The following is a 14,411-nucleotide window of genomic DNA, read 5'->3' as shown; positions in this document are numbered from 1 at the left end:
CATCCTTTGAGGGTTACTTTTTGGTGTCACAACTCCAATGGCTGTCCTGCTGGACACTTATAGGTGAGGGTCTATACCAAGACTAACAATTCAAGGTCTTCTCCTCCCAAAGGCACAGTCACCCTCTCCTGGCCCCTGAGGTTCACAGTCGCATGGACTTGTATGACATGCATACACCACCTCTCCTGCATAACCCTAGCATACGCCCCAACATTCCCTCTAATCGGCCTGCCCCCTCACCTGGGGTTCTATACAGCAAAGGACCTAAGGGTTTAGACGGAACATTCAGTACTCACTCCTGGTGACCTCTTTTCAGACAGTCACTTCCTCCCCTTTGAACAACTGGCCGAAGACTGAGGCCTCCCACTAAAAGAATTCCTCTTGCACAGGCAAATTGGTCAAACCTGCTGCATGCTCTGGAACGTTGCTGAAGAAGAACCTCCCAACCATCTGGTATCAATCCATCCTCACCATGGGCATTAGTCAAAACATAATCGTTTGGCTCTTTAAAGCCATATGCAAGCTCACACTCACTTCCCTATTGCCCTTATGCCAAAAGTTGGAAGACGAATCTAGGAGAGCACTACACAATAAAGAATGGGATAGAGTGCTTCAATTTCCCAAAGCCGTATCCTGCAACTCCCACTAAAAGAGTGTCCAATTTTACATACTCCACAGGGCATATCAAATCCAGCACAGTTGAACCGCCTCTTCCCCAACACTCAAGCTAGCAGTCCACGATGTCAAACTCCAGATGCTGATCTTAAACATATGCTCTGATCCAGTTCAGCCCTCCGTCACAGCTGAAGAAGATGCCCTCTGCTTTCAAGAGGTACGGCACCTACGAAAACACCCTATCTCCCGTCACTGGGCCACCTTGCTAGAACACTCCCCACAGGTGGTGTGCAAGGATAGCCTTTGCCCATGACTTCACACATCCCATGCACTCACTACCCTTGGCATTGCCACCAAGAGCCCTAGCCACAACAACCTCCCTTCAAGCCTACACTAGTTCATTTCCAAGCGCATGCTTTCACTCTTCATGCCAACTGGCCTGTATTAGTCGCAGTATTGAAAAAAATGTATTCCATGTCCACATACATTGCACACTCTGCCCACCCTCCCATTCATACACCCAGTACTCTTTGCCCCCATAAACAAGCAGATGGGAGTTCTCACAGCCACTTCCCCCTCCCCCCGACGCATACCATGTTCCCTGCCAACACCTGGATCACCTATATACACAAATGTTGTCCCACTTCAACTGCCAGCAGATACTGGCATAATCAGTGAAATCTTGTTTTTGCTACCTTTATGTTACATGTTGTTGAATGTGTTTGATCTCTGCATGCTAAACTCTAATAAAAATATTTTAAAAATAATGTACCAAATACCCATTGAACATGACCAGAGGCTAGTTCACAGCTATAGTGTGACATGTAACATGAACCTATGGGAAAATTAATCAACTAAATGGTCAAGAAAAGGCCAAATCTCAAAGAGACTGTGCAGGTCAGGGTGATCTTGTGGCACAGCTGCAGCATTGTCCATAAAATCAGCATACGTTGCAGAAGCAAGTAAGGAACTTTGCTCATGATTGTTAAACAAATAGCAATTGCCATCAAGGAATTAGTAGACCAATAAAAAGGACAATGTTGGTCTCCTTAGCAACTTCTTCAAAACAGTTATACCCCAGAAACGCTTCATCTCATGAAGATGTGTGGGAGTCCACTGGGTATCTCTACCATGGAGCTCAATTGTGGCACTCCTTTCCCTAAAAAATGTCCTGCATATTAAGTTGGTCTGCAAAACAATATCTCCCAAAAACATATCACCAATAAAGAGTTGGAAGAAACTGATTGGGATAAAGTTATTCATATTTACTCTATTTCCTGCTACATCACTAAACAAAAGCAAAACAAACCGCACCAAGTTAGGAGCAACGTTAACACTCAGCACTTAGGATGGGAAGCACTTTAGACCTTGGCTGCAACCTACCCTATTCACACTGCACAAGATGCCCCTGTATTTCCTGCTCTAAGTGAGCCACTTTATCAGCACCAGTAGTGGATTTGTCGCCTGAAAATTTCTCTCAGACAGAAAATGCACTGTCTACATGATTTTCTACCTTAGATTCAGAGTCAGTCTTAGAGTCATGTTCAGAGACAGAATCGAAAAAGCATAAGTGTTTGATCTGGCTCTCTATGTAGGGTCACCCACAAACATGTTGCCTTCATCCCTTCTGTTTTGCTGGCTTTGTTTTTGTTTTAGCACTCTGTGCACTTTACCACTGCTAACCAGTGCTAAAGTGCTTGTGCTTTCTCCCTAAAACATGGTAAATTGGCCTACACCTGATTAGTATACTTATATGTCCATAGTATATGGTACCCCATGTTCCACGGCCTGTAAATTAAATGCTACTAGTGGGCCAGCAGCACTCACTATGCCACCCACTAAAGTTGCTGGCTGTAGTGCAGTTTTAAACTGCCATTTTGACCTGGCAAAATAAATCTTTTGCTAGGCCTAAACCTTCTTTTTTAATACATATAACTCACTCCTTAAGGTAGGCCCTAAAGGCTCACAGGGCTGGGTGCATTGTATTAAAAAAGTAAGACGTGTGTTCCTAGGTTTTACATATCCTGGTAGAACAAAACACCTAAAGGAAGTAATTTGTCACTACTGCAAGGCCTATCTCACCCTTTGGCTAACAGTCGGGTAACTTATTACATTAAAATGTGCTAACTTTGCATTGGGAGCTGGTAGAGGTGTCATGTTCAGACTCAAATGAATTGTAATTTAAAATCCTCTTTAATAATAATGTCAGAATTTAAGTCATAATTCTGAAAATGCCACTTTTAGAAATGTGTCAATTTTCCTTTCCTAACCATTTGTGTTTTTTTGTCATTGTATTGAGTCACATGACTGTGTATATTTCAGCTGTTGGCATTTGTGTATTCCTCTGAGACAGTGACACAAAACAGGACTAGTTGTGAGCAGGATGGGCCATCATATTAGGATGCTCGGGAAGAGCTGTTCCCTGCCCCATTACACTTCAAAGGGCTTGCCTCCAGCACACACAAATGACCCTGACACCAGCATTGTGTGATCCCAGACTTCTTTAGAGTTTTGACAGGAGAAGGGTAGAACTTTCCAGAAACAGATGTGAGGGCTAATATAGGGAATCTCCCCCTTCAAAGGCCAGCACCAGCTATAAATATTGAACCCTCAGAATACCACTTCCTTATACTCCTGGACCAATGGAACACTTCAAAAGGACTGCTTTGACTTCCAGAGGACTGCCCTGCTGCTACCAGAGGACTGCTGTGACACTTGAAGGACTGCCTTGCTGCTTGAAGGAGAACTTGACCATCTCTTTGAACCCAGGTCCACCAGACATGACTCTAAGGGCTAGTTGGCTGGCCATGTTTGTGAGCTACAGGGACATACGAAGTTCGTGAAGCCCTGAACCCTGTATCTTCTTGAATAAGTCCTAACACCCCATGTGGTGCCTCTCAGGTCCTGGACCCTTGGAAGTGGTTTTAGAGGTGCTGCTCCTGCTTAACCCTAAAACTTGGGAAAGGCTTTCATCAAAAACTTCCTGAAGGACCAACAGAAGACCAGGGCCTACCTGCCAACCAATCCGCCCAATGTGAATCAACGGTTGGCAGGACTTCGCACAGCTACCATTACATTTTTCTCTGTAAGGGCAAATGTCATGTTCAGCAGATCCTCTCTGCAAAGGTATCAGGCCTTGTCAAGCCCTCTTTAGCTACAGCCTGGAGCTTATTCTTGAGAGGTTTTTGTCTTCCAAAAAGTTCTTTAAGTCTAAAGACCAAAAATTGTCACCAGACTTGACAGAAACTGGCTCTTCATTGATGGCGATGACATCCTTGGCCTGGAAGTCCAGCTTTTTTCCACTCTGAGCTTTTTCCTGCTATCGTTGGTGGCTTCACCAAGACTTTGTCCAGCGGCTGCCTGGCAACAACGAATACTCCTCAGACACAGCCTGTTACCTTGCTCTGCTCAACTCTACCTTTCTCCTGGACTTTTCTTTGAGAAATTTCCTAAGTTCGAGGGTAAGCCCAGAACAGCCCCAATCCACCCTTTGTATCCGACCCACACATCATCACAGTCAGGCTTAACTTTTGACTTTGACTCAGTCTCCTGCAACCAGATACCTGTGATTGGCACTTTGATCTTTTAGGTGCTAGATTTCATTATGAACTTTAAAAATACATAACTCCGCTTCTAATGAATGGTTTTAATTTGTCTTGCTGTCATTATATTCATTCTTATTGTCTCTATTTTTCTAAATTGGTTTGGGATTTTTTGTGTGTTGTGTTTTTACTTTATTACTGTTTGTGTGCTACACAAGTACTTTAAACATTGTGTCTAAGTTAAGACTGACTGCTTTCATGCCAAGTTACCAGACTGTTAAGCGCAGCTAAATTTTGTGGTTCGCCCTGACAAGGATTATGGTTGTTGCCTGACTGAGACTTCCACCACACTCAACCAACAACATAATTTCTCAGTATTAAAAACATCAGAAGGTGTTAAAAAAAAAAACTGACTATATTGGAGTACACTGCTTCAAATCGCAAGTCAACCACCTACGGATCTATCAAACAGTTAATGGCTGCTAAAATATGTACATTAAGAAAGAAACTACCAATATGAACCACACAATGAACTTTCTACAGCAAAACATATATCTCTCACTTGCCAGAGGGGTACATCCACTCTGCATATACACAACAAACATCAAAGTAGTCCCACTCAACAAAAAAAAACAAAAAAAACACAAATTACCAACAAGGCAACACATTATAGGTCGTGCAAAAGGCCACACATGAATTCTGAGGCAAAACAAAACTTAAGCTAAATATGAAAATAGTCTAACAGGACCATATGGTATATATTTGAAGTAAACATGACCAAAACTGATTTTTACTTACCAAACACAGGCAACAACACACATTGCAGCTCTACAAATTCCAGAACTGTATGCAGAATTCACCACCCAAGAAATCAAAGACTTTGCTCTAAATAGAAGGAAAAACAGGCATTAAGTTTACAAAATAATGAAAATCATGGGAGAATTTTTTATAAAAAATACAGCAGTCAACTTTGAAAAAAACAACGAAGTAGAACTAATAATACAGCAAAGCAAGTAAAAAAAAGAAAATTAAGAAAATAAAAATAAAAACATAAGAAATAACCATTGTGAAAAAACAACATGAATAGCATAAGTAAGCAAAACAAAATTGAAGGTACACTTCTTGCCCTCTCTTTTCTCACCGTCACATATTCCAAACAAATCTAAAAATAGGAGCCACTTACTACTTTCAGTTCAGGAACAAAGAAACATTCAAAGGTGGTACAACTCTTGGCGCATCTGACCGTATTTGGCTTCTCTTCATTAATTTATAAAGGGACGCGTTAGAGGTTCAAAGGACCTTTTTTGGCTTCTCTTCATTAATTTATAAAGGGACGCATTAGAGGTTCAAAGGACCTTTGCACTGCGCTTAGAGTAATTCCAACCACAAGACTCAATTACAACATCAATCAATAACAATATCACTCAATATGATCAATAATCAGTGGGAGTCAGTAATTTCCACACACCCTGACCCCTTTGGCCATGAAACACCACACCTTTATGTAAAAATTGGATTGTTTATTTCCCTACATTAACAATGCTAATATAACGTAACTTAGGGCCAGATGTATCAAAGGTTTTTACCCATTCTGTGTCTATGGGAAAAAGTGTTTGTACATATGGGCCCTAGTCTCAAAATCAAATGATAAACATACAGAAACAATAGCGGTTGACCGAATCTTCTAAAGAATCTCAATTTAATTAATGGGTGAATCACTACACATTCTAGAGTCACAGTACAAATCAGTAGCAAGAAGAACTGCGCAATAGAAATAGCATACATTTAGATTCAGCAAAGAAAATACATCAACTGTTGTTAATATTTAGCAAACATCCTTAGTGAGTCTCCTAACTAACCTTCTGATTAGAATAGCAGGTTTGGACTTCATGCAAAAAAATTTAGTCAAAATAAATTTGGAAAAACATCTAGCTATGGCTTTATCAAATCAGTGGTTGGTACCTAAAGACAAATGCAAATAGACGTGGCAATCAGTAACATAGTCTTATACCTTGCCTCACTATGGTTCAGCAAGCTGCAACTGTTTTCGTCAGTTGGACATCAGTTTGGTCATCATCAGCATTGGCACTTCTCAGTAAATATTAAGAAAAGAAAATGAGCTCCCTTCTCTCTGTGCAGTGGGGCTAAGTTAAAACCATCCAGGACACTTTACACATTGCTATTGGTCAAAGAATCGTACGTTTACATCTAGTCCAATGAAAGTTTAACCCCAAATCTAAGATATAACTAAAACGGTCTTTCACATGTCGATGATTGGCTCCTCTTTTCCTGTTCCCATCGCTGGGCTCATCAGGTAACAATTTTGTATCATCTTGTACTCAAGTCAGTGGATCCATTGTTGGTTCCTGGGAATGTAGCCTTTACACACACTAAATTCTACAAAGTATCTGTAGGAGGCTGGACTGGCTTGTAGTGAGTACCAAGGGGTACTTGCACCTTGCACCAGGCCCAGTTATCCCTTATTAGTGTATAGGGTGTCTAGCAGCTTAGGCTGATAGATAATGGTAGCTTAGCAGAGCAGCTTAGGCTGAACTAGGAGACGTGTGAAGCTACTACAGTACCACTTAGTGTCATATGCACAATATCATAAGAAAACACAATACACAGTTATACTAAAAATAAAGGTACTTTATTTTTATGACAATATGCCAAAGTATCTTAGAGTGTACCCTCAGTGAGAGGATAGGAAATATACACAAGATATATATACACAATAGCAAAAATATGCAGTATAGTCTTAGAAAACAGTGCAAACAATGTATAGTTACAATAGGATGCAATGGGGAAACATAGGGATAGGGGCAACACAAACCATATACTCCAAAAGTGGAATGCGAACCACGAATGGACCCCAAACCTATGTGACCTGGTAGAGGGTCGCTGGGACTATTAGAAAATAGTGAGAGTTAGAAAAATAACCCTCCCCAAGACCCTGAAAAGTGAGTGCAAAGTGCACTAAAGTTCCCCTAAGGACAAAATAGTCGTGTTAGAGGGAGAATGCAAGGAAAACACAAATCAGCAATGCAACAACGATGGATTCCTGTCTGAGGGTACCTGTGGAACAAGGAGACCAAGTCCAAAAGTCACAAGCAGCTCGGAGGTGGGCAGATGCCCAAGAAATGCCAGCGGTTGGTGCAAAGAAGCTCTTACTAGGCTGAAGAACTGTGAATACTGCAGGAACGACAAGGGCTAGAGACTTCCCCTTTGGAGGATGGATCCCCCACGCCTTGGAGAGTCGTGCAGAAGTGTTTTCTCGCCGGATGGACGCCAACAAGCCTTGCTACACGCAAATCGTGCGTTTGGCGTTTTTGGACGCTGCTGGGGCCCAGGAGGGACCAGAAGGTCGCAAGTTGGACCTGCAGAGAGAGGGGACGTCGAGCAAGACAAAGAGCCCTCGCTGAAGCAGGTAGCACCCGGAGAAGTGCCAGAAACAGGCACTACGAGGATGCGTGAAACGGTGCTCGCCGAAGTTGCACAAAGGAGTCCCACGTCGCCGGAGACCAACTTAGAAAGTCGTGCAATGCAGGTTAGAGTGCCGTGGACCCAGGCTTGGCTGTGCACGAAGGATTTCCGCCGGAAGTGCACAGGGGCCGGAGTAGCTTGCAAAGTCGCGGTTCCCAGCAATGCAGCCCAGCGAGGTGAGGCAAGGACTTACCTCCACCAAACTTGGGCTGAAGAGTCACTGGACTGTGGGGGTCACTTGGACGGTGTCGCTGGATTCGAGGGACCTCGCTCGTCGTGCTGAGAGGAGACCCAAGGGACCGGAAATGCAGCTTTTTGGTGCCTGCGGTTGCAGGGGGAAGATTCCGTCGACCCACGGGAGATTTCTTCGGAGCTTCTGGTGCAGAGAGGAGGCAGACTACCCCCACAGCATGCACAAGCAGGAAAACAGTCGAGAAGGCGGCAGGATCAGCGTTACAGAGTTGCAGTAGTCGTCATTGCTACTATGTTGCAGGTTTGCAGGCTTCCAGCGCGGTCAGCGGTCGATTCCTTATCAGAAGGTGAAGAGGGAGATGCAGAGGAACTCGGCTGAGCTCATGCATTCGTTATCTAAAGTTTCCCCAGAGACAGAGACCCTAAATAGCCAGAAAAGAGGGTTTGGCTACCTAGGAGAGAGGAAAGGCTACTAACACCTGAAGGAGCCTATCACAAGGAGTCTCTGACGTCACCTGGTGGCACTGGCCACTCAGAGCAGTCTAGTGTGCCAGCAGCACCTCTGTTTCCAAGATGGCAGAGGTCTGGAGCACACTGGAGGAGCTCTGGACACCTCCCAGGGGAGGTGCAGGTCAGGGGAGTGGTCACTCCCCTTTCCTTTGTCCAGTTTCGCGCCAGAGCAGGGGCTAAGGGGTCCCTGAACCGGTGTAGACTGGCTTATGCAGAATTGGGCACCTCTGTGCCCAACAAAGCATTTCCAGAGGCTGGGGGAGGCTACTCCTCCCCTGCCTTCACACCATTTTCCAAAGGTAGAGGGTGTCACACCCTCTCTCAGAGGAAGTTCTTTGTTCTGCCATCCTGGGCCAGGCCTGGCTGGACCCCAGGAGGGCAGATGCCTGTCTGAGGGGTTGGCAGCAGCAGCAGCTGCAGAGAAACCCCAGGAAGGGCAGTCTGGCAGTACCAGGGTCTGTGCTACAGACCACTGGGATCATGGAATTGTACCAACAATGCCAGGATGGCATAGAGGGGGCAATTCCATGATCATAGACATGTTACATGGCCATATTCGGAGTTACCATGGTGAAGCTACATATAGGTAGTGACCTATATGTAGTGCACGCGTGTAATGGTGTCCCCGCACTCACAAAGTTCAGTGAATTGGCTCTGAACAATGTGGGGGCACCTTGGCTAGTGCCAGGGTGCCCTCACACTAAGTAACTTTGCACCTAACCTTTACCAGGTAAAGGTTAGACATATAGGTGACTTATAAGTTACTTAAGTGCAGTGTAAAATGGCTGTGAAATAACGTGGACGTTATTTCACTCAGGCTGCAGTGGCAGGCCTGTGTAAGAATTGTCAGAGCTCCCTATGGGTGGCAAAAGAAATGCTGCAGCCCATAGGGATCTCCTGGAACCCCAATACCCTGGGTACCTCAGTACCATATACTAGGGAATTATAAGGGTGTTCCAGTAAGCCAATGTAAATTGGTAAAATTGGTCACTAGCCTGTTAGTGACAATTTGAAAGTAATGAGAGAGCATAACCACTGAGGTTCTGGTTAGCAGAGCCTCAGTGAGACAGTTAGGCACCACACAGGGAACATATACATGCACACCTATGAGCACGGGGGCCCTGTGTGACAGGGTCCCAGTGACACATACATATAGGCCACAAACCTATGAGCACTGAGGTCCTGACCAGCAGGATCCCAGTGACACATAACAAACATACTGAAAACATAGTGTTTTCACTATGAGCACCGGGGCCTAGCCATCAGGATCCCAGTGAGACAGTGAAAACAGTGACAAACATCCTGACATACACTCACAAACAGGCCAAAAGTGGGGGTAACAAGGCTAGAAAGAGGCTACCTTCTCACACAACCCCCCCCCAAACGAAGGACAATAAGGCTAACCTTGGCCAGTTGAGACTTTATTGTCTAAGTGGTGATAAGTAGAGAGTAGCTCTGCAAAAGACTGGTTACTCCCTTTATCATCCACTATATGGTTACTTCCCTGTGGGGATGTAAACCACCCTGTTTGAAGTTTTTTAGCTAAGCAACAATGTGAAGATGTATTTTCAGAGTTTCTATCAGTAAGTTTTAGTTTAGAGCAGTGGGAATTGTCCACTGAACCTATGTGTAGTGATGGAAATGCCAGACAGGTATGCTGTCTCAGAAAAGCCATAGCTGGGCAAAAACTTTGTCCATCTGGCTGGAAGAGAGAACAGGGATGCTGTTTCTCTTGAGTTGGAGCAGGGCAGGGATGCTGTCCTATGAGCTCCACACTAGGGCAGGGATGCTGTCCTAAGTGTTGTGAGGTAGTGCAGGGTTTCTGCACTAAAGTTTCTCTGGGAGGGTTGGAGGGGTGCTCCATGTTAACTAAAATGGTGCTGTTTTTCTCACCAATGTTAGTTATCCCACAGAGAGGTACTTCCACCTCAGGGAGTCCAGCTTTGCCAGCTGATGATTCCCTTGGAACAGGTGCCACCCCAGGAGAGGTTTCTCCCACCACAGGAATAGTATCCTGAATGGTAGGGTGGTTAGGGGATACTGTGATACCCTTTTTACCTGTTGATGGAGAGGGATCCTGAGTTTTCAGGCCTTCTCTCCTTTGCTTTTTCATTTCACTTGAAATGAGAGGGAACAATTCCTCAGGGATGCCCAGCATGGCTGCATGGGCATAAAACTCTACATCAGCCCAACCTGAGGCCTCTAGGTCATTACCTAAGAGACAGTCTACAGGTAAGCTAGGTGATACCACCACCTGCTTAGGGCCAGTAACTCCACCCCAACTAAACTGAATTATAGCTAAGGGAAGAAACTTAGTGGAGTTATGGACATCAATAATCTTATACTGTTGTCCAATGATGTGTTGTTCAGGAGGCACTAGGTTTTCAGTCACCAAAGTGAAACTGGCACCTGTGTCCCTGTAGGCCAAGGACTCAACACCATTTATTGAAACTGTCTGCCTGTACTTATCCATTGTAAGGGGACAAGCAGCCAGTGTGGCAAGGCCAATGCCACTAGGTGTGACAGAAACTGTCTTGGGACTGATGACATCAGTTTCCACTATGGACCCATAAGTGAACCCAACTACACCCTTTGCTTGACTGTTGCCAGCAGTCCCACCACTAGTACCACTACTGCTAGGGGCACTAGAGCTTGATGTATTAGTGGTGGTAGGCTCAGGGGGTTTACCTGGACAGGACTTATCCCCTGGCCTATGGCCTCTGTTTTTACACACAAAGCACCAAGGCTTTTTAATGTGTGCAGGTTGGGAAGAAGAGGAAGAATTTGTTTTATCCCCACCCTCTGAAGAGTGTTTAAGATTTGAAGTGGGATCTTTGGCTTTACCCTTATCCCCATGCTTATCTTGAGATTTTTCACCATCTTTCTTCTTATTGCCATCTTTGTCACCCCCTGTATGAACTTTTCTGTTCACCCTTGTTCTGACCCATTTGTCTGCCTTCTTTCCCAATTCTTGGGGAGAGGTCAGATCAGAGTCTACCAGGTACTGGTGCAACAAATCAGACACACAATTATTAAGAATATGCTCTCTCAGGATCAAGTTATACAGGCTGTCATAATCAGTAACTTTACTGCCATGTAACCACCCCTCCAAGGCCTTCACTGCCTGGTCAATGAAATCAACCCAGTCTTGTGAAGACTCCTTTTTGGCATCTCTGAACTTTATCCTGTACTGTTCAGTGGTTAAGCCATAACCATCCAGGAGTGCATTCTTAAGAACTGTAAAATTATTGGCATCACTTTCTTTCACAGTAAGGAGTCTATCCCTACCCTTTCCACTAAATGATAGCCATAGGATAGCAGCCCACTGCCTTTGAGGGACATCCTGTACAGCACAGGCCCTCTCAAGTGCAGCAAACCACTTGTTAATGTCATCCCCCTCCTTATAAGGGGGAACTATCTTGTGCAGATTCCTGGAATCATGCTCTTTTGCAGGATGACTATGGGGAATACTGCTGCTGCCACCATGGGTATCTAAACCCAACTTCTGTCTTTCCTTCTCTAATTCTAAAGACTGTCTATCCAAATCCAGCTGTTGCTTCTTGAGCTTCAGTCTGGTTTGCTCCACTCTCAATCTATTGAGCTCCCTTTCCAACAATCTGTCATCAGGGTGGGTGGGAGGGACATTTCTAGATACAGAGGTGTGATGGGAATGAACAGAAGGAGACCTGTCCCTTACAGAGGGCACCCTAACAGCTTGGCTACCAGTATAATGTGAGAGCACATCATCAGTATGATGTGATTCAACCTCTGTACCAACTATGCTAGACTGTCTAGTAATGGGCAGGCTGAGAAGTTTCTTTCCTGAACCTTTTCCTGGGGGAGTCCCTGGATCAGATTGAGAACCATTAGCTACTTTTTCTACAGATTGGGCACTTATGGCCTTATCCTGTACTCTAAGCATATTAATTAACAGTTCTAAGGAAGGATTCTTCCCTACACTCAAACCTCTCTCTATGCAGAGACTCCTTGCTCCTTTCCAGCTAAGGTGATCATATGCAAGTTTGGACAGTTCAACTTTTTGGCCTGTGCCAGACATTTTTAGAGAGAGTTAAAGTGATAGACAAAAGAGAAAAAAAGTTTTCAGAACTTTTTGGAAAGACAGAAAAAACTTTTTTAACTTTTAAGAACTTTTTGAAAGTTTAGAAGTACTTTTCAGCACTTAGAAAAGAGTGAAAAGAGGAAATGCAAAACTTTTTGGCTATGTGTATATACACTGACCTTGTTTTGTATATTTTTCTCTTATGAAAAGTACAATGACAAGAGTGGTAAGTAGTCTCAAGCACTTATCCCACCACTGCACAACCAATGTAGGAGGCTGGACTGGCTTGTAGTGAGTACCAAGGGGTACTTGCACCTTGCACCAGGCCCAGTTATCCCTTATTAGTGTATAGGGTGTCTAGCAGCTTAGGCTGATAGATAATGGTAGCTTAGCAGAGCAGCTTAGGCTGAACTAGGAGACGTGTGAAGCTACTACAGTACCACTTAGTGTCATATGCACAATATCATAAGAAAACACAATACACAGTTATACTAAAAATAAAGGTACTTTATTTTTATGACAATATGCCAAAGTATCTTAGAGTGTACCCTCAGTGAGAGGATAGGAAATATACACAAGATATATATACACAATAGCAAAAATATGCAGTATAGTCTTAGAAAACAGTGCAAACAATGTATAGTTACAATAGGATGCAATGGGGAAACATAGGGATAGGGGCAACACAAACCATATACTCCAAAAGTGGAATGCGAACCACGAATGGACCCCAAACCTATGTGACCTGGTAGAGGGTCGCTGGGACTATTAGAAAATAGTGAGAGTTAGAAAAATAACCCTCCCCAAGACCCTGAAAAGTGAGTGCAAAGTGCACTAAAGTTCCCCTAAGGACAAAATAGTCGTGTTAGAGGGAGAATGCAAGGAAAACACAAATCAGCAATGCAACAACGATGGATTCCTGTCTGAGGGTACCTGTGGAACAAGGAGACCAAGTCCAAAAGTCACAAGCAGCTCGGAGGTGGGCAGATGCCCAAGAAATGCCAGCGGTTGGTGCAAAGAAGCTCTTACTAGGCTGAAGAACTGTGAATACTGCAGGAACGACAAGGGCTAGAGACTTCCCCTTTGGAGGATGGATCCCCCACGCCTTGGAGAGTCGTGCAGAAGTGTTTTCCCACCGGATGGACGCCAACAAGCCTTGCTACACGCAAATCGTGCGTTTGGCGTTTTTGGACGCTGCTGGGGCCCAGGAGGGACCAGAAGGTCGCAAGTTGGACCTGCAGAGAGAGGGGACGTCGAGCAAGACAAAGAGCCCTCGCTGAAGCAGGTAGCACCCGGAGAAGTGCCAGAAACAGGCACTACGAGGATGCGTGAAACGGTGCTCGCCGAAGTTGCACAAAGGAGTCCCACGTCGCCGGAGACCAACTTAGAAAGTCGTGCAATGCAGGTTAGAGTGCCGTGGACCCAGGCTTGGCTGTGCACGAAGGATTTCCGCCGGAAGTGCACAGGGGCCGGAGTAGCTTGCAAAGTCGCGGTTCCCAGCAATGCAGCCCAGCGAGGTGAGGCAAGGACTTACCTCCACCAAACTTGGGCTGAAGAGTCACTGGACTGTGGGGGTCACTTGGACGGTGTCGCTGGATTCGAGGGACCTCGCTCGTCGTGCTGAGAGGAGACCCAAGGGACCGGAAATGCAGCTTTTTGGTGCCTGCGGTTGCAGGGGGAAGATTCCGTCGACCCACGGGAGATTTCTTCGGAGCTTCTGGTGCAGAGAGGAGGCAGACTACCCCCACAGCATGCACAAGCAGGAAAACAGTCGAGAAGGCGGCAGGATCAGCGTTACAGAGTTGCAGTAGTCGTCATTGCTACTATGTTGCAGGTTTGCAGGCTTCCAGCGCGGTCAGCGGTCGATTCCTTATCAGAAGGTGAAGAGGGAGATGCAGAGGAACTCGGCTGAGCTCATGCATTCGTTATCTAAAGTTTCCCCAGAGACAGAGACCCTAAATAGCCAGAAAAGAGGGTTTGGCTACCTAGGAGAGAGGAAAGGCTACTAA

This window comes from Pleurodeles waltl, chromosome 8 (assembly GCF_031143425.1).
Source record: "Pleurodeles waltl isolate 20211129_DDA chromosome 8, aPleWal1.hap1.20221129, whole genome shotgun sequence".
Lineage (NCBI taxonomy): Eukaryota > Metazoa > Chordata > Amphibia > Caudata > Salamandridae > Pleurodeles > Pleurodeles waltl.
Note: the sequence above shows the minus strand (reverse complement) of the source record.